Raw genomic sequence first — 21,579 nt, forward strand, 5'->3', positions numbered from 1 at the left:
TTGTCTCAGTGAAGAATAATCAACTCCTCTTTATGATACTAGTTTTTGTAACATTACAGCTGCTTTCTCTATTGCCCCTCTGTTTTGTTTGGTTTTAGTTTTAGTTTGCAAGACAGGGTTTCTCTGTTAGACAGAGCTGATAGCCCTGGCTATGCAGGCTGGGCTTGAACACAGAGATCCCCATGCCTCTGCCTCACAAGTGCTGGGATTAAAGGTGTGTACCACCATGCCCAACTAAATAGATTTATATTATTTTTAATTCTGTGTATGTATAGGTGCCTGTGTGGGTTCCCAGAGATGAAGGTATTCACAGAGGCCAGCGGAGTTGGATCTTCCCGTATCTGAAGTTACAGGCGTTTGCGAGCCACCTGACATGGAGGCTGGGAATCTGAAAAGAACAGTCTGTGTTCTTAAACGCTGAGCAGCTCGCCAGCCCTTTCATCTGTTTTTTAGATGTAGTTTCACTCTCTACATATTCTAAGCTGGCTTTGAACTATGTACATCTCAGGATGGCCTCGAATTCACAGCAAACCTCTGACTTTGTTTCCGAGAATCAAGGGTCTGTGTTATGACACTGAGTTGTAATTAAAAACAAACAAAAATGAAAAATCAAAACAAAACAAAAAAGCTATAGTGATTTATTTATTTATTTATTTTAGTTTTTCCTGACAAGGTTTCTCTGTAGCTTTGGAGCCTACCCTGGAACTAGCTCTTATAGACCAGGCCGGCCTCGAACTCACAGAGTTCTGCTTGCCTCTGCCTTCGGAGTGCTAGGATTAAAAGCCTGCACTACCACCGCCTGGCGTTTAAGTAGTTCTTAAGCCTGCAATTGAGCACTAGTACTTTCACACTATTGTGTGCCCTGTGGACACCATGGGAAAGCAAGCTCAAGTGGCAGAGGCCCCGTGTCCCTGGACTCCTGCAGATGAGGGCATGCAGTGGGATTCTGCAGGCCTTGCTATGGACTCCCATAGGAGTGGGGAGGTGTTCGTGCTAGACAGTTTCTGATCTGGTGCTGGAACCCCCAGGCCTTCAGTAAGGGCTTCCTTCCCTGCCAGGACCTATGCCATGATCCCCTAGGGCCTGTGAGTTGGTGACTCACTGTTGTATGACATTTTCCTAGGGTGACAAAAAGCAATGTTTATACACCTCAGACTGGGTACCATAACAGACCAAAGCAACGATTCCACCATTCATTCGACAGATTCAACCCGTCAAACTAATGAGTTTATTTGGGATTATTTACAGAGCTCAGGTCATTTAGAGATCTTGGGATGGCCTCAAAGCAGCCATATCACTGGAAGTCTACCCTAGCACCGATGCTGCTCTCCACACGGCTACACAGATGATGCTGGCCCCGGTTTACCCTTTCACTCTGTATCCTCGGCTTCCCAAACCACCTCAGCAGGTTACCACAGCTGAGAGGATGGAGGAGAAAGTGGCTGGGATCTTAGGAGAAGGTCTTGTATGTAGTAGGCTTTCTTTTAGGCCACCACCTAGCTCCCAAACATGACATGGAGACTTAGTAGATTTGAATGATCTTCCTTAGCTTAGCTCTTGTTTTAATCTGTTTCTCTTTATGCTTTTCCTTGGCCCTTTTTACCTTTCTGTTTTTCTGTATATTTTACTTTTCTGCTGTCTCCATGTCTAGCTGGCAGCTGCCTGGCTTCTGGCCCTGGATGTTTCCTTCTCTTTCTCCCTGGTTCTTTTCTCCTTCTTTTCCTCCTTTGCCTAGATTTCTTCTCCTACTTATTCTCTCTGCCTGCCACCCTGTCTATCCCTCTCTTACCTAGCTATTGGCCCTTCAGCTTCTTATTAGACCAATCAGGTGCCTCAGGCAGGCAAGGTGAAACAAATGTAACACACCTTTACACAGTTAAAACGATAGTCTGCAGCATAAATAAATGTAACACACCTTTACACAGTTAAAACAATAGTCTACAGCATAAATAAATGTAACGCACCTTTACACAGTTAAAACAATAGTCTGCAGCATAAATAAATGTAACACGCCTTTACACAGTTAAAACAATAGTCAGCAGCATAAATAAATGTAACACATCTTTCCCTAGTTAAAACAACATTCTACAAGACTTGTGGTGTGTGTGTGTGTGTGTGTGTGTGTGTGTATCAGAGGGAATGTTTTGTTTGTTTTTTTGAGATAGGGTTTCTCTGTGTAGCCCTGGCTGTCCTGTAACTCATTCAGTAGACCAGGCTGGCCTTGAATTCACAGAGAACCATCTGCCTCTGCATTTGGAGTGTTAGGGTCAAAGGTGTGTGCACAACCACCCCTTGGCTCTCAGAGGGCAACTTGTGAGAGCTGGTTCTCTTCTTCCATCTGACACCTGCAGAAACACTAGATACATTAAATAAGTCTTTTTAAATAATAAAACCAAACCTGGTCAGGGCTTTCAGACTAACCCTAGCAAGTCTATGACGGTCTCTCCAGGGTAGAAGCATCCTATCCTGGGCCTGTGGCTCTCTCCCCTCCTTGGAAGGATCCCAACTCAACTGCACAGGGGAGTTCTGAGCCTCACATTGCTCATACCCAAGCAATGTATCTTTCAGGTAGAAATGCCAGTTCCCACTCCTAGAAGCAATAGTTTGAGTTCCCTGGGGTACCTGCTCCTCCCTAGATCTGTTTTTTTTGGGGGGGAGGAGGGGAGCAGAAGGCCCTCCCATTACAGGGAGAGGTGATTGGTGCAGTTCAGGATTTGGGGGAATTTATTGTCACCATTCACTCTTAAGGGATGTCCCCCTCCTATTTCTTTCTTATTCATCAGTGTGTATTTTTAGCCATGTAATGCCAGTTTCCAGAGCACACATGTGGTTTGAGCAGAATTTTAAAAGGCAAATAGATCTAGAATGAAAAGCAATGCCCACTACCACCACAGGGTTCTCTGTCTTGCTCCCGCCCTCGAGTTGCCACATTCTGGGCTCTGGTGTGCTTCTCTACTTCAAATGCAAGTTAGGAATCTTCTAGAAGATGAATTTGGCTTTCTCACATCTCTTCCTGCTCACTGTAGATATGCTCCAAGTTGCCTTACTTTATCACCGTGTAATGATTTTCAGTTGAGCTAATACTCAGTTCTAGCCTCTATGATTATATGAACTTGTTTGTAACTGCACAATATGCTATGCTCATATTTTCTTTTTAGTATAATTTCTTTTTATAAAGATTTTTATATTTTATTATTCCTTTTGAAGATTTTTTCTTTTTGTTTGTTTGTTTGTTTGTTGATATTTATTGAGCTCTACATTTTTCTCTGCTCCCCTCCTTGCTTCTCCCCTCCCCACTTCAATCCTCCCCCAAGGTCCCCATGATCCCAATTTACTCAGGAGATCTTGTCTTCTTCTACTTTCTACATCCCATGTAGATTATATCTATGTAAGTCTCTCTTAGTGTCCTCATTGTTGTCTAAGTTATCTGGGGTTGTGGTTTGTAGGCTGGATTTCTTTGCTTTATGTTTAAAAACCACCTATGAGTAAGTACATGTAATAATTGTCTTTCTGTGTATGGGTTACCACACTCAAAATAATATTTTCTAGTTCCATCCATTTTCCTACAAAATTCAAGCTGTTGTTATGTTTTCTGCTGTGTAGTACTCCATTGTGTAAATGTACCACATTTTTCTTCCATTCTTCGATTGAGGGGCATTTAGGTTGTTTCCAGGTTCTGGCTATAACAAACAAAGCTTCTATGAACATAGTTGAGCACATGTCCTTGTGGCACGATTGAGCATCCTTTGAATATATACTGAAAAGTGGTATTATTGGGTCTTGAGGAAGGTTGTTTCCTAATTTTCTGAGAAATCGCCACACTGACATCCAAAGGGGTTGTACCAGCTTGTACTCCCACCAGCAATGCAGAAGTGTTCCCTTTTCCCCACAACCTCTCCAGCATAAGTTGTCATCAGTGTTTTTGATCTTGGCCATTCTTACAGGTGTAAGATGGAATCTCAGAGTTGTTTTGATTTGCATTTCTCTGATGACTAAGGATGTTGAACATTTCCTTATGTGTCTTTCCGCCAATTTAGATTCCTCTGTTGTGAGTTCTCTGTTTAGGTCTGTACTCCATTTTTTTTATTGGATTATGGGTTCTTTTGGTGTCCAATTTCTTGAGTTCTTTGTATATTTTGGAGATCAGACCTCTGTCTGATGTGGGGTTAGTGAAGATCTTTTCCATTCTGTAGGCTGTCATTTTGTCTTGTTGATCATGTCCTTTGCTTTACAGAAGGTTTTCAGTTTCAGGAGGTCCCATTTATTAATTGTTTCTCTCAGTGTCTGTGCTGCTGGGGTTATATTTAGGAAGTGGTCTCCTGTGCCAACGTGTTCAAGTGTACTTCCCACTTTCTCTTCTATAAAGTTTAGTGTGGCTGGCTTTATGTTGTGGTCTTTGATCCATTTGGACTTGAGTTTTGTGCATGGTGATAGATATGGGTCTATTTTCATTTTTCTACATGTTGATATCCAGCTATGCCAGCACCATTTGTTAAATATGCTTTCTTTTTTCCATTTGATATTTTTTGCTTCTTTATCAAATATCAGGTGTTTGAAGATGTGTGGATTGATATCTGGGTCTTCTATTCAGTTCCATTGGTCCTCCTGTCTGTTCTTATGCCAATACCAAGCTGTTTTCAGTACTGTAGCTCTATAGTAGAGTTTGAAGTTAGGGATTGTGATGCCTCCAGAAGTTCTTTTATTGTACAGGATTGTTTTGGCTATCCTGGGTTTTTTGCTTTTCCAAATGAAGTTGAGTACCATTCTTTCAAGGTCTTTGAAGAATTTTGCTGGGATTTTGATGGGCATTGAAGGTTTATTTTGGTCTCAAAAAAAAAAAAAGATTTCTTTTGGCCGGTTGGTGGTGGTGCATGCATTTAATCCCAGTACTCGGGAGGCAGAGGCAGACCGATCTCTATGAGTTTGAGGCCAGCCTGGTCTGCAAAGCTAGTTTCAGGACAGCCAGAACTGTTGCAAAGAGAAACCCTGTCTAAAAAAACAAAGCAAAACAAAGAAGATTTATTTTTATTTATGTGTGTATTGTGTGTACATGCCACATGTGTAGGACTGTCAATTATTAAGGTTTTTTATGTTCTAAATGATGACATGAATCTCTTTTTAAATAATGTGTTTCTTTTGGCCAGGTGTTGTGGAATAATCTTTTTGTACACTGTGAAGATGTGTCTTTGCCAAGGTGCCTTCTTATTGGTTTAATAACAAACTGAATGGCCAACAGCTAGGCAGGAAGAGGCTGGGTGGTACTACCCAGCAGAGAGAAAAAAGGAGGAGCTGAATCTGGAGGGGGAGTGGTCACCAGCTTTATGCAGAGGAAGCAGGACATGCAGGAGAGGTATAAAACCACGAGTCATGTGACAGCACATAGATTAATAGAAATGGGTTAATTTAAGTTATCAGAACTAATGGGACAAGCCTAAGCTAAAGCCAAGCTTTCATAATTAATAATCAGTCTCTCTGTCATGATTTGGGGGCTGACAGTCCATAAAGCCTGCTACAGCCAGGTGTGGTGGTGCATGCCTTTTGGGAGGCAGAGGCAGGTGAATCTTTGATGTGGGATGTCCTTCTGTATATGTGTTACTTTCATTGGTTGATGAATAAAGCTGTTTCAGTCAATGGCTTAGCAGAGTAAAGCCAGGCAGGAAATCCAGACAGAGATAGAGAGTAGGCAGAGTCAAAGATGTTGCTGCAGAAGGAAAAGGACGCTGGAACCTTACTGGTAAACCACAAGCCTTGTGGTAAAATATGAAATAATAGAAATGGGTTAATTTAAGATATAAGAGCTAGCTAGAAATACGCCTGAGTCCCTTCACCCCCACCCAGGCTCCCTGCCTTGCTCCCCAGAGATGCCACATTCCATTTTTTTTTTTTTTTTGGTTTTTCGAGACAGGGTTTCCCTGTAGTTTCAAGAGCCTGTCCTGGAACTAGGTCTTGTAGACCAGGCTGACCTTGAACTCAGAGATCCGTCTGCCTCTGCCTCCCGAGTGCTGGGATTAAAGGCGTGCGCCACCACTGCCCGGCTGCCACATTCCATTTTAAATATTTTATTTTAAAAGATTTTTTTTAACCTTTACGCTATGTGTATGAATGCTTTGCCTGTCTGCATGTTTGTGCACCACCTACATGCCTGGTGCTGTAGCATTCAGAAGAGGGCATCTGAGTCCCTGGAACTAGAGTTGCAAGCCACTACATGGGTGCTGGGAATTCAACTCTGGTTCTCTGGAAAAACAGCTAATGCCCTTAACCACAGAGCCATCTCTCCAACCCCCAGTTAGTGTCTTATATAAAAATAGGGGCTGGAGAGATGGCTCAGAGGTTAAGAGTACTGTCTGCTCTTCCAGAGGTTCTGAGTTCAATTCCCAGCAACCACATGGTGGCTTACAACCATCTGTAATGAGATCTGGTGCCCTCTTCTGGCCTGAAGGGATACATGCAGGAAGAACCCTGTATACATAATTAATAAATAAGTCTTTTAAAAAATTAAAAAACAGTTATCAAGCAAGAATTACAGTTACAATATTTATATCTACTTTATCTCTTATCATAACCAAGGAAAACTATATTATTACTACTTATTCTTCAACTCCATCAAAGACTTCAGAAGGATATAATATTATCTAAGTAAACAGTAAGTACATTGTAAGCAACTTCCAAAACTCTAGAATTGACAGAGACATCTTGCTGCCTGGACATTTGCCCAAAGTTCTTCCATACCGTTAGGGTACCCATCTTCAGCCCACAGGCCCATGATCCAGAAGACTTTTTCATGAAGCAGGAGATTTCAAAGACAGCTCAGTCACTTTCTTCTGTATCCTGCAGAATGTCTCGCAGACTCTCATGAAGCAGGGACCCTGAAGGAACATGTCACCTTTAGGCAAGTTTGGCTGTCATTTCTCTGGGTTCTGCATGTCCATTTTATGGAATAGTCCAGGCAAGATCAGTTTTATGCCCAAATGGCTAACCAACTCCATAAGGAGCCTCTTCAATGCCCATCTTCCTCAGGAAGTAGCTTGGAGCTGCCAGGAGCAGATGTGTCTTATTTTCATGAAAAGTCCTAAGTTATTAAAACATTTTAAATGCCATATTCTGTAGTCTTTGAAAGATATGAAGAATGCCTATGCCTATCTGAAATATATCTATGGACATCTAGAAAATCTAACTAACATGACTACAAACTTGACTATTATAGATGATTATCTATTAACCTATATTTCTTTTTTTAAAAATATTTATTTATTTATTATGTATACAATATTCTGTCTGTGTATATGCCTGCAGGCCAGAAGAGGGCACCAGACCCCATTACAGATGGTTGTGAGCCACCATGTGGTTACTGGGAATTGAACTCAAGACCTTTGGAAGAGCAGGCAATGCTCTTAACCTCTGAGCCATCTCTCCAGCCCTAACCTATATTTCTTAATTATACATTACATTTTTAAGTGAGCTACACAATCACAATACCTTAATCAGGATCAGAAATACATATACATATAACAAAATTGACCTTAAATTTGTATCAATAAATCAAAATTATACCAATGCAAATTATTCATCTCTATATCATATCCCCTTTTAAATGTAAAAGAACATTTATAAACAATATTTGGGAATATGGGTGTAGTTTTTTTTTTCTCCAAACTTCTTCTTGCTGTATAGGCGCGCTGTTAATCAGGTCTTTCATGGTGTATCCTGTGTGCTAGCTTCACCTCAGTCAGCAATTGAGTAAAGTAAGTTGTTGAGGGTGTTCACAGCAACCTTTCAGGAGGTCTTGGTTCATGAAACCATATTCACCTGGAGGTAACCCTCAGGTTCTTGTAGTGATGAGGTGAGCAGGTCTGCTTTTCATCCGCCTGGCTTCCGCACAGCTAGCTTTACACCCGAAATAACAACACACAAATTGTATTCATTTAAACACTGCCTGGCCCATTAGCTCTAGCCTCTTACTGGTTAACTCTCACATCTTGATTAACCCATTTCTATTAATGTGTATAGCGCCACGAGGTGGTGGCTTACTGGGAAGATGCTAACCTACGTCCATCTTGGGCCGGAGCTTCAAGGCGACTGCCTCACTGCCTTCTACCCAGCATCCTGTTCTGTTTATTCTGCCTACCTAATTTTCTGTCCTATCAAAAAGCTAAGGCAGTTTTTTTTATTAACCAATGAAAGTAACACATAGACAGATGACCACCTACATCAGATTCTCATCTTCTGTGAAAACAAAATAAGAACCTCTTTTCCAAAGTACCATATCCTTAGACCCAAATTTGGAAGTCATAATACCTTTAGAACATATATGCTGGTTTAGCTTAGCAGCACATACAATGAAATGTTTCTCTGTACTTAGCTCCTTCACAGTCAAAAAATTTCTTTCTGAAAACCAGAAGGTGCCACTTACAATCAGACAAGAAGATTGGTCTTCCCAGGTCAATCAAAGCAGTTAGGACACTCTTCACATGAGGGTCCCTACTCAGTGATCCTAATTTGTGACAAATTGATGTTAAAAACTAACCATACTAGCTATGCAGGGACACACATATTGGCATAGCTTTTAAAAAAAAGATTTTATTTATTTACTATGTATACAGTGTTCTGCCTACATATATGCCTGCAAACCTTAAGAGGACACCAGATCTCATTATAGATGGTTGTGAGCTACCATGTGGTTGCTGGGAATTGAACTTGGGACCTCTGGAAGAGCAGTCAGTGCTCTTAACCTCTGAGACATCGCTCCAGTCCCTTGACATAGTTCTAAAATAATTCTTTTTTAAAAAGGATAATCGCAACTAAGTTCTGTTCATGATTTAAGAAAGCCCACGGGTAGCCTCTTCTGCAGCCACACCTTGAGTTAGACTGAAGTGCCAGGAGCGTGTGAAGCAAAGGATGCAGACAAGTCATGCCCAGGCTCCTGATGTACTGAGCTGATAAAATGTGTGGAAATCTGTTATGTAGCAAGAGATGACTAATAACAAGCCTTTTTTTGTTCACCTCGGTGTTTCCCACACCTCATCACGTCTGGCATTCCCCACACACCTCCTCACTGCTGGCCTCACTTTCTCACAGAAGCTCCCCGGCCCACACAGGTACTGGTAATCAGGGTTTCCCCCTTTGCCTCTTTCTCTCTCTTGGATCTGTTTCTTGGAGCTTATGTTTTTCTTTTTCTTGGCTTCCCCCTTCATTGGGGAGTATCCTTTAGTCATTTCCAATAAAAGGTACATAACAGATTGATTTGTTTAATCTTTGCATGTCTGAAAAGTCTTGATAACCAACTTTTTGCTTGATGATAGTTTGGCTGGGTATAGAAACTCAAATTGAAAAATCCTTTCTCTCTAGCATTTTGAAGGCATTTCTCCATTCCCCACCAGCTTCTGGTGCAACTTTTTGTTTGTTTTGAGATAGAGTGTAATGTATAGCAGGAATATCCTATGTAGCTGCAGATAACCTTGAACTCCTGGCTCTCTTTGCCTTGGCTATAGAATTAATATGCCTTTGCAGTGAGAAATCACCCTGTACACTTAATAAAGACATCTTTAATGTCTGGCTCAGCTGGTGCTCAAAGAGAAACAGCCATGAAGAAGATTTTACTGACTTACATACACCATAGGCTTATGCATTCCACATTCTCTGTCATCCTTAAAACTCGTCAGGTCCTGGCCCCAGGTTAGACTTTGAACAATTTTAAACAAGTCTGACCACTTAGGGAGATTTACACAGCAATGATATTGCACAGGGCCAGAATTATTTTAAGGACACCAGTGTTGCTACATGGGGTCGTCTTGCCCACCAGTCAGAATGATGGCTGAGGCTCCATGGAAGGCCAGAACTTAACTTTGCTGGTGAGCCTGCACTGCCCCTTGAATGGCCTGTTAAAAGCCATGTTATCTGAGGATTGTAGAGAAATTCTAATTGGTCATAATAACAAAAACCCGGAGTCAGACATTAGGGGGTAAAAGCTGAAAGGTCAGAGAAGCAGAACAGTCAGTCACTAGTTCTTACCTCCACAAAATCCTCAGAACCAAGGGGGCAAGAGCCTGTCTCTACAAATCCTCAACCTGAATGTCTTCAGCTCCCGTCTCTTTCCACCTTAAATTTCTCTTTCTGCCCAGCCATATCCTGTCCTGTCTCCACCTCCCTAGTGCTGGGATTAAAGATGTGAGCCTCCACTGCCTGGCCACTATGGCTAACTAGTGGCTTGTTCCACACTCTAGTCGTCAGGCAAGCTTTGTTTTAGCTCAAACAAAACATCACCACCGGGGATGGTTCCAGTGGCTGTCAATACCGTGAACAGACATTCACAGCCTCCGCTGTACATTCAGCTTATCTCTGGAAGGCCCAGTTAACACACTACTTGTCTTTGGGTGTTGGGGAGGCAGCACTCGCTTAGCTGAGTTCTGTTTTGTTGATTTAATGTCTCCTAAGCAAATCTCTTGGTAAATCCTTTATAACATCACTTTTATTACTTTGCCTTTTTTTACAGCTCACCTCTGCCTTCTGAGTGGTGAGGTTATGGGCTGCAGCCACCATGACTGGCTAGGTGCTACCGCTGATGAGGCTAGGGCCTTTTTCTGTTTTCTCCCTTGGTAAAGTTGTTCGGTGGCTTTAACATATCTCTGCTGTCCCAAGAGCTCAATGATGTGCCTTGGTTTAGGTAGGTCTTTTTGAGACTTTTCGCGGGTGCAGTGAGCCCTGCACCTTGCAGGTCTGTGCCCTTCAGTCATGCCCATCTGAGACCCTGATAGCTCAATCCCATCACCTCCAGGCTTGTTCTCGAGGTGAGCCCATTGCCATCCGCCTTTTCCTATTTTCTGTTTCCTTGTCCCTTTTTATTCTCATTTAGATCTCATTTACTGACTTATTTTAGTTTTTTGAGATGGAATCTTATTCTACAGGCCAGGCTGGCCTGGTGACTCACTATGTAGCCCAGGCTATCCTCAAACTTGTGGATCCACCTGTCTCAGCTTCCCAAGTGCTAGGATTAGAGGCATGTGCTGCCATCCTAGGCTTTGTGAGTAAGTCCACTTGTGTGCTTTTTTTTCTTTTATTTATTATTTTTTTTTGAGACAGGGTTTCTCTGTGTAGCTCTGGCTGTTCTGGAATTCATTCTATAAACCAGGTTGGCCTTGAACTCACAGAGATCTGCCAACACTCCTGGTCCTCATTTGTGTGCTTTTATGTATATAGGTGCATGTGTGTTTTTCTAGGTAAGTGCACATGCATGTTCACATATGTACAGGTGCATATGTGTGTAGATGAGCATGCATGTATGTGTACCTGAATATAGAGGCCAGAGATCACCCTTGGGTGTCATTGCTCAGGAGCTATTTAACTTGTTTTTTGAGAAAAAAAATTCCCTTCTTACTGGGATCTTGGGGTTCCTTAATTAGGCTGACTGGCCAGCAAACTTCAGGGGTTCACTTGGCTCTGCACTGGGGTTACAAGCATGCCCCACCATTCCTAGCTTTGCTTTTCTTTCTTTCTTTCTTTCTTTCTTTTTGTTTTTTTTGGGTTTTTTGTTTGTTTGTTTGTTTGTTTTCGAGACAGGGTTTCTCTGTAGCTTTGGAGCCTGTCTTGGAACTAGCTCTGTAAACCAGGCTGGCCTCAAACTCACAGAGATCAGCCTGCCTCTGCCTCCTGAGTGCTGGGATTAAAGGCCTGTGCCACCACCGCCCGGCACTTTTTTTTTTTTTTTTTAAGATAGGGTTTCTCTATGTATCTCTTGCTATCCTGGAACTCACACCATAGACCATGGTGGCCTCTAACTCAGAAATCTGCCTGCATCTCCCTTAAGATTGCTGAGATTAAAGGTGCCATGTCCGGCCTTTTTTTTTTTTTTTCCTTTGCTTTTTCTTTTTAGACAAGCTCTTCCTATGTCACTATGTAGCCGTGGAACAAGTTCCAGCCTGGAACTTGTTATGTAGACCAGAGGCCTGTCTGCCTCTGCCTCTGAGCGCTAGGATTCAAGGCATGTGCTGCAATGGCTGGCGCATGCGCAGCTTTTTACAGGTGCCGGCGACGACTCTCAGGCCCTCACTCTTGCATAGTGAGCCCTCTCTACAGCCTCTGTTGGTTTCCTGAGGCGGGGTCTCTCTAGTTAACAACCTTTCTTATACTCTCTATGGACCCCAGATTGACCTCAAGCTTATAGCAACCCTCCTGTCTCAGCCTCCTGAATGCTGGGCTGTCAGCAGGCTTGGTGTCCTCACCAAGCAGGGCTCTGGCTCTGACTGGCTAGAGGCTACAGGCGGTGGGCTCCTCAGCATGGCTTTCTCCAACAGAGATTCTGCCGAGCAGCTGGCCTTATATTCTGCTAAGGCAGCCTAGGCATGACATAATGAAACCACCAAAGACGTCCTGCCACCATGGCCCTGTTCCACTGGTTAGAAGGGACGCTTAGGCCTTTCTGACTCCAGGAGAAATCAGTCCAAGCTACAGAAACCAGAAGGCTCCTTAGGGGCGTCTGCCACAGGGCGGGCAGCCTATCACCTCTATCATCAGGCTGTCACATGCCACCCCACCTCCCTCTGCTCCCAGGGCCTAGCACCCCAACCTGGTATGCTGGGAGTGCAGGGTTATGGATTGCTTCTGTTCTGTTGAGTCCCATCCGTTTCCTATTGACAACAAGTGCAGGACCCACATCAGAGTCATCCCTGCTTACGTTTATTCCTTTAACTTTTTTATTTATTTTTTGACTGTGGTGGTAGAGAGGGGAAGGGTTGCTGTCATTTTTAGTGAGCTTCAAGAGGAAACAGATTTGAACAAGGTTTATTATCCGTGTCTAGCCAAACTCCTCCCCTGTCCGTGGCTAAGCTTCTTTAATCAGACAGGTGTTGGTTTTGATGTCATCTTTTCTGCCCCACTTCTGTTCAGGATCTGACCCCCCCCCCCCCACATACACACCCTAATCTTTGAGCTCCCTGAGCACAGGAGCCTCTGAGTGCTCCCTGTGGCAGCCTTGGGCAAGGAGTCAGAGACACAGGCAGAGCATGTCCGGGCTCTTTCTGCCTGGGTTCCACCCTCTCTCGGGACCCCTCCTGCTACACCCTGCCTCTTGGCACCTCTCCCTCATAAACTCCTCTCGTTCCGCCTCAGGCACCTTCCTGGGAACTTCCCCAAGTGGTGAAGGCAGAACTTGGCCCCTTTCCTTGGCTGGCCAAGCTTCTTACTGGAATCTACAAACATCTGCAAACCAGGGCCTTGCGCCCACCTCTCTTCTTGTCCCCACAGTTCCCCGGAGTGAGACGGCATGGGTGCCATGCCGAACAATGAAGCTGGACTTCTCTCCTCAAGCTGGCAGAGGAGAGAAGTCACTGAGGCCAGAGGGATGCACTAAAGCAGTCTGGCAACACCCTGGCCGGGCTCCTCGGAGCTGCTGGGCTCAAATCCAAAGGCTGCATATGGCCCACAATGCTCCTAGGGATCAGTCTCCACTCCCCTCCCCCACCCCCACCTCCCAGGGAGCTGGGGAATCCTTGTCTCAGAGCCCCTAGCTCCCAGCTTCTTATCCCTCAACTCCCACTCCTTCACTGCTTGCTCAAATTTGTGCTTCAAGTCCCTGGACTCCCTGGCGGCTGCTCTCTCTGCCCCACCCTCATCATTCTGGTTCTGTGACACGGATCACCCCTGTAATTGACAGGGTGTGGTCCCAGGCTGCAGCCCTCCCTGCTCCAAGCCCACACCTGCTGATGGAGCACACCAAGGGGGCTGCTCTGTGTCGCTGGAGACATGCCAAGGGCTATTTCAGACAGCACCTGTAAAGAAGGGACCTTGAGGCTAGCTGTGCTACTCAGCTTGGCTGCGGGGAAATACACCAAGGCCAGGGACCACTTAGAGACGAAACAAGCTGCAGTCTGACTGAAGGGCCAAGGTCAGGCTGCGCCTGGGTGTCCTGTGACTGGCACCAGGAGCCTTGCTGTTCATCTCCCACGCCATGGGGGAGCTCCCTGAATAAAGAGGCCTCAGTAGGGATGAGTCAGTCCTTGCTGCCTGTAGGGCCTAGAGACTGGCTCTAAACTAGTGAGGTTTTGCTAATGACTGGGCCCAGTACTGGGAGACATGTGTGGTTTGCCACCATCACAGTGGACAGGTGATGTGTTCTGGAAAACTATGATACCTTTGAGGGAAGAAGCAAGCAGTGGGCAGTGGAATGGGCAAGGGACCTGTGAGGGTGAGCCTAGAGGAAGGAGCAGTCCTCAGACCTCAGGATATCCAGCTGCGGGGAGCCCTCAGGCTACTCAGGACAGCAGTGGAGAAACGGGTGCTTCACCAGCCTGCCTCAGACCCCACAGGAGAAGGTCCAACCGAGGTAGTGCTGGGGAAATGGAGACAGGAACGGTCCTGTGTGTATCCATCCTCCCCAGCAGCTCCAGGGCACTAACAAGGAATATCTAGACTTGCAGTGAGTCACTAAATGGAGGCGGGTTTCCGGGGGTGGGGGGTAGGTTTGTGTGCGGCAGACTACACAGGAATGAACACCGGAAGTTGAGTTCCTGGCTAAAACAGTGTCCGACCTTACATGCCACTTGTAAAATGGGTTGTTAGGCTCCTCCTATGAGGCCAAGGGCTAGAGGGTTAGGGAGGGACCTGGCTGCAAAGAGGAGAGGTTGCATTTGAGAAGCCACCGGAGTTACTTTCCACATCAGAGCTGTGACAGGGTTCAAAGTCCCCTCATAATCGTGAGCTGCAGGATCGCACAGTCAGAGCCCCACAGGGGAAATGACTGAGTGTACAGGGCCACACACCAACACTGGGAGCCTGAGCCTGGATGTCCCACCAAGGCCAGAGGGATCAGGGAGGTGATCTTGGCAACTCGCTGTGAAGTTTGGAACCCTCAAAGGGGGCTGCTGTGTGCAGACCAGCTGGCTGGGTCTGGGTCCAAATCTCAGAAGTCCTGCCTGGCTTTCAGCATTCAGGGCCCCTGTGGAACTGCAGTTCTGGTTGGAGTCCTCTTGGGGCTCAGCAGTCTTGTTTTCTGGGTGCTTTTTCCAGCTGGAAAGCAGTGGAGAGCAGTGCCCCTTGGCACTGGCTTCCACTTTCAGTGGGGACCCTTGGTGGGCTCACACACCTGGGGAACCCCATGAGGGCACCACCAACCATGAAGAGTGGGTTGACCAGCAGGACCCAAAGGCTGGGAGCACATCTTGTGCTGGCCTTCCCCCCCCCCCCCATCTTGTGCCCTCCTCCCAGTGCCTCTGTAGAGGAGAGGGATTCCTTTTACCTCCAGTCAACAGCCAAGGAAATGAGGCCAGCGAGAGAGAGTTCGCTCTCTCAAGCTCAGCAGGCAGACTTTGAGCTTGAGATGACAGAAGGGCCGGGAAGAGCCAGTCATCTGGAGAGGGGGAGGAAGGCAGGTTAGGAGAGGAAAGATCTTGGGCACAGACAAGTAGACAGGTCTGAGTGTAGAGTCCAAGAGGAAGCCACCACGGGTGAGGCCAGCGTCAGGGCAGCGTGGGATCAGTGATGAGGCTTCTGGAGAGCTCTGCTCAGGGACAGTTGGGAGCAAGGAGGTGTCCTGTGTTTGCTGGAGGGATCTCTTGTTTGAGTGTGGTGCTGGGGGTTGAACAATGGACTTGTGTGTTCTCAGCAAGAGCTCTACCACCCATTCCTAGCCCAGCCCAGGCCCAACCCCCAACCCCAGCCCAACACTTGCCTAGCCCCAACCCAGCCCATTCCCAGCCCAGCCCCAGCCCAGGCCATTCCCATCCCCAGCCAACTGCACCCATCCCCATGCCAGCTCACCCCCATCCCCAGGTCAATCAATCCAGCCCCATCTCAAGGTCAATCCAGCCCCATCCCATCCCCCCACTCCCATCTCAGCCCATCCCCATGCCCTGCCCAGGCCACCCCAATCCTCAGGCCAATCTAGCCCATCCCCAGTCCATTCCCAGTCAGCTCTTAGAGATGTTCTACAGGGGAGGTGTCAGAGAATCTGACGAGGACAGGACTTTCTAGTGCTGTGGTACTATCACAGTGAGTGTTGGGAGTTCATTCTGCAGAGAAACCAAATGTCTACCCTTGGGGAACACCTGGAGGCTTCCATCTCTCTCACAACTTCCCTCATGCACTCAGGAGATCTGGGAAGGGTCTAGAGACAGGTAGACTTCCTAGAGGAGTGTGCCAGCCTGGCTCTGTGAAGGGTGTTAGTTCCCAGGCAGAAGAAACTGGACTGGGGGCTGTGATGCTGTACTGGGCAGGGTGTAGGGCAAACAGGTTGGGCCTGCCAGGGCAGGAGTCCCACCTCTGGGTGGCTCACTTGACTTGCCTCCACCTGGGAGGAGACACCTGGCTATGGTCAGCTTGGGTGGAGCCTGAGGCAGTACTGACCCACTAAGCCAGTACCAGGCGTCCAGCCCTCACCTACCCAACCCAAACAGGAACCTTTACCTGCCCTAGCCTTGACTTCATTCTGCCTCAACAGCCACTTCACCCTGTGCAGGCCCACACAAGGGTGTCCCCACTCTAGCAGGACTTTCTCCTCCTCCCCTCTGCTCCCAACCACTTACTCAGCTGTCCCTTGCACTTGGCTGCAGAGCCCCAGGGCTCTGGCCTCAGCTGTCTGCTGTAATCTAGAAGGCTCAGTAATCTGGCATGAACTCTGCCCTCCCAATTCACCCCTCCTACCCCAAACTCCAACTTAAGGCACCCCAAAGCTTTCCAGTTTCAGACTCAAGGACACCCAGCTCCTATGGGGCATGCACTCACTGCCTGTCCTGCAGCCCCTCAGACAGCATGCACTCACTGCTCATGCCTGTCCTCAAAGGCCCCTCAGGCACAGCCTCTTCACTCAGCTTCCTCTTGGGGTTCTAACACATGACCTTGGAATCCTGGCCAGCTCCAGCTTCTAGTGTTGTAGGCTGTGGGGACAGAATACTGACCTTCTCTGTTCTTAGGACAGCTGCCCTCTAGACACCAAGTTCCTGGAGTGGCTGAGAGGAAGCGCCAGGCACCCAATCCCAAACAGTACACCCTTGCCCAACCATAACTGTCACTGGGGTATAGTGAGAGGCAGCCTTCCAGAGGCCTTGGATCCTGGGAAAGGCTGACTAGTAAATAGGATAGCATGGACGATGGTATCACTCTACAAGTAGGTTGAACGGGACTTCTATTTTGGGAGCTTGCTTCAATCTCTTGTTTAGGAAGTTAGAGGGCATCAGAGGCCATAGCACTGAGCAGCATTGGGGAGGCCCACATGGCCAGAGCCTAAAGCTACCAGCAGATGCTGTCTCCACCACACCCTGAGTTGAGTGGGCTGAGTCACCTCTGGGTTCCTGACCCGCCTGAACTGTGAGATAGTGAAAGTCAGATGTCAACGAAAAGCTTAGGGTAGTGGTACACACCTGTACACACGCCTGGTACACACCTGTACACACACCTGGTACACACCTGTAATCCCAGCACTTGAGAAGTGAAAGCAGGAGGATGAGGAATTCAAGGGTATCCTTGACCTCTTAGTGAGTTAAAGGCTAGCCTAGCCTGGGCTACAGAGGACTCTGTCTCAAAACAACAACAAAATAAAATGTCACTTAGAACCATGGTGGCTTGCACCTGCAATTCCATCACCCAGGAGACAAGATCACTGTGTTTGAAGCTAGCCTGAACTACATGGTGAGGTTGTCTCAAAACAAAACAAAAGAAAAAATATCACTTGAAGGCTAGTGAGTAAAGGGCTCACCGTGAGATGATGACGATGGTAATGATGATGATGGTGGTGGTGATGATGGTGATGGTGATGGTGATGGTGATGGTGGTGGTGATGATGATGATGATGATGGTGATGGTGATGATGATGGTGATGGTGATGGTGATGGTGGTGATGATGATGATGGTGGTGGTGATGGTGATGATGATGATGGTGATGGTGATGATGATGGTGATGGTGATGATGATGGTGATGGTGATGGTGGTGATGATGATGGTGATGATAATGGTGATGGTGATGATGGTGATGGTGATGGTGATGGTGGTGATGATGATGATGATTTTATTATTATTGTTGTTGTTGGTTTTTTGAGACAGAGTTTTTCTATGTAACCCTAACTTGTCTTGGAACTCGCTATGTAGACCTGGCTGGCCTCAAACTCAGAGATCAACCTGCCTCTGCCTCCCAAGTGTTAGGATTAAAGGCATGCCCACCACTGCCTGACTCACAATGCTTTTTTTAGCATGCATATTCACCAGCACCTTCTGAACCTGCAGAAGTTGCCCTGTCCCACATACCAGAGCTGTTGGACCTTTGTGTCTGTGGCCAAGTATGTTAGGGGCCATTGCCTCTTCGGTCAACAGGGAACTTAGAGACACAACAGGCAGCAACCCACATTCAGCAGCCTTTGAATTCTGACATTTCCCACTCCTCCTTCACAATGGGCTTTTATACCCAATTCCACAGCCATCTGAAGGTTAAATTACTCCAAATACCATTGGAAAACATCAACCTAGGGTCACTGTTATTGTTTTGGGTAGTGTCTCAATTCATGTGTAGTGGAGGATGACCTTGAACTACAGATTCTTCTGTCTCTGTTTTCTTACTACTAAGACCACAGGCGTGCCAGGCCTCGATTCACCAATAGTGTTCCTAAGAACTGCAGCCGCTGTGTGCATTCTCTTCGGCAGCTGGGTTGCTGTTTAAGGGTTCACACCATTATGTTTAACATGCATCCAGAGGTTAGGAACGGAGCATGTGGCTCTCAAGTGGTGGATGAGCCAAAGTTTCAAGCAGACTTGATGCAGTCCTAATCAGAAATTACTGGGGCTGGAGAATTGGCTCAGCAGTTAAGAGCATTTGCTGCTCCAACAGAGGACACAGCTTCAATTTCCAGCATCCACATGGTGGCTCACAACCGCCCACGACTCTGGTTTCATGGGAGCTAATGTCCTCTTCTGACCTCCTCGCCTACCAGGCATGAGTGTTGTGCATACACATGCATGCAGACCAAACACTCATACACATAAAATTAAAGATTAAAAATAAATTTCCCCCTGACACAGAAGCTTACTATGCAGCCCAGGCTGACCAGAAATTTGCTCTGTGTACCAGGCTGGCCTTAAACTCAGAGTTCTATCTGCTTCTGCTTTTTGAGTTCTGGGATTAACGGTTTGAGTCATTAATCCAAGATCAATCAGAACTTTTTGCTTCTTTTTTTTAAACATTTATTATTTATTTATTTATTATGTATACATTGTTGGCACCAGATCTCATTACAGATGGCTGTGAACCATGTGGTTTCTGGAATTGAACTCAGAACCTCTGGAAGAGCAGCCAGTGCTCTTAACCTCTGAGCCATCTCTCCAGTCCCCCATTTTTGTTTTCTGTTTTTTGTTTTTTCGAGACTGGGTTTTTCTGTAGCTTTGGGGTCTGTCCTGGAACTTACTCTGTAGACCAGTCTGGCCTCGAACTCACAGAGATCCTCCTGCCTCTGCCTCCCGAGTGCTGGGATTACAGGTGTGTGCCACCACTAAATAAAGAATTTTTAATTAGCGGCGTGTGGGGACGGGGACTGGCCCAGAGGTCCCAGGAGCTCCTGGAAAGTGATCTTATCTTATAAGTCCGGATGAGCACGTGTGCTTTTTGGAATGACCAAGAGTAGTTTGAAGTTTTTAGAGCCCATGTCCTTCAGAGATGGTGCCGACGGCCTCTGTGAGGTGAGCAGGTTAAGAAAGCTTAAGTTGCAGCACCATGTTGAGTTGCCTAGGGTACAATGGGCTCACCACAGCCAGCCTCTGGGGCCCCAGAGAGCTGTCACTCACTCTGTCAAAGTCCTCCCCCTCTTGCTCATGTCCCATCAGCTGCCACATCTCTGTTGTTGTGCCCTTCATTACCCAGTGTGGCCCCGAACACCCAGGCAGCCTCCTGCCTCAATCTGTTGTGCAGGTACCAAATCAGAGTTTCTCTTTGCAACAGTCCTGGCTGTCCTGGAGCTCACTTTGGAGACCAGGCTGGCCTTGAACTCACTAAGATCCACCGGCCTCTGCCTCTGGAGTGCTAGGAGTACACAGGTGTGTGCTACCACCGCCCGGCCCTTTCCTGGGTATCTTTTGACTCTGTCCCAGTATCCCTTCCTCCAGAACTTCCTCTCCAGTTCTGAATGCCAGGCACTGAAGTGGGTAAATTTTATGTAAAGTCAGGAGGAAAACATGAATCTGGGGGTGGAAGTAGATGTTATAACATCATTGCGTTCACCTTCACACCACTGTATCATAAATAAGATGTTCATAGTCTTCAGAGGGAAGGGAAGGGAGCAGAAGGATGGGTCTCACAAGAGGCAGTGAACCCTTCTGCATTCTGGCAAGGCTGAGCCTCAGTTTCTCCCTCCAAATGGATGTGAATGCATGGTTCATTCAGGTTTGGTGGAGTGACGTGGCTGTCTGTTGGCTCTGTGGTCCTTCATCTTCCCACGGAGCAGAGATCTCTGGATGGATCTTGAGGTAGCTGGTTGGAGGAGCCGTGGTGGTCCTTCTTCACTGTCCCCTGCTGGAAAGGGCACCCTGGTAACAGACACCTCTGGCGAAGAGGGCTTCCAGAGGCAGGGCAGAGGGGCCAGGCCTCTTCCTCTTGCAGCTGCACGCTATCCCGGTTCACCCAAGAGTAGCTGGGTACTTACTGAGCACACGCATATTAGATGCAGGCACAGATTCCAGAGTACCTGCATCCAGGCGTGAGAGTTCAAGGATGGACAAGACATCCTTTGCCCAGGTCCTGGCCTTTGCGTGACACTAGCTCCAGCCTATGCTCGGCTGCAGTCCCTGCAGTCCTGGGGAGATGCTGAGGGGGCAAAACTTCAAACGAGACAGTGTGTGTGTGTGTGTGTGTGTGTGTGTGTGTGTGTGTGTGTGACAGTACTTGTGTGTCCGAGTGTTTGTGTGTGCATGACAGAGATTTATCATCTCAAGGCACACACCTAGCCCATTCATTTAGACACTGTCTGGCAACATACACAACCAGCCACACGTCCACAGCAGGCAAAACAAGAAATGTTTCCACCTTGTGCTCTGGCCGCCCTTCAGGCACAGGGAGCGCTACCCACCCCCACCCCCCTTCTGAGATCTCAGGAGACCAGCCTCCTCCATCTGTAGCCTATGAGTATACGTGGGGACCAATGGCGTGCACACAGTCCTGACACACCTGGGGCGGCGGTGGGGAACATCCTGCTGGGATAACCAAGGTATGGACAAGGGATAGAGGCCAAAACCTGAGGAGGAGACTACACATGCAGGACTTTCCTGCCAGGGCCCTGCCCCACCTATGGCTCCAGGCATAGCAACCATCCTAGACATCACAGAAGCACACCTCTGTATGTGTAAACCTAGGGGCCCCGCATCCCTCCGGACCTCAGTTTCTTCCAGGAAGTAGGCTCAGAATTCGAAGCAATCCAGGAGGAAAAAAAATGGAGTCCTGGCTGGCTTGAAACTCAGACTAGGCTGGCCTTAAACTCAGAGATTTGCCTGCCTCTGCCTCCTAGTGCTGGGTTTAAAAAGCTGGTGCACCACCATGCCAGGCTTGTTTTTATTAAGATAAGACAGGGTCTCACTCTGTAGCCCAAGTTTGCCTGAAATACTATATAGCTCAGGCTGACA

Source organism: Arvicola amphibius, chromosome 7 (genome assembly GCF_903992535.2).
Source record: "Arvicola amphibius chromosome 7, mArvAmp1.2, whole genome shotgun sequence".
Classification (NCBI taxonomy): Eukaryota; Metazoa; Chordata; class Mammalia; order Rodentia; family Cricetidae; genus Arvicola; species Arvicola amphibius.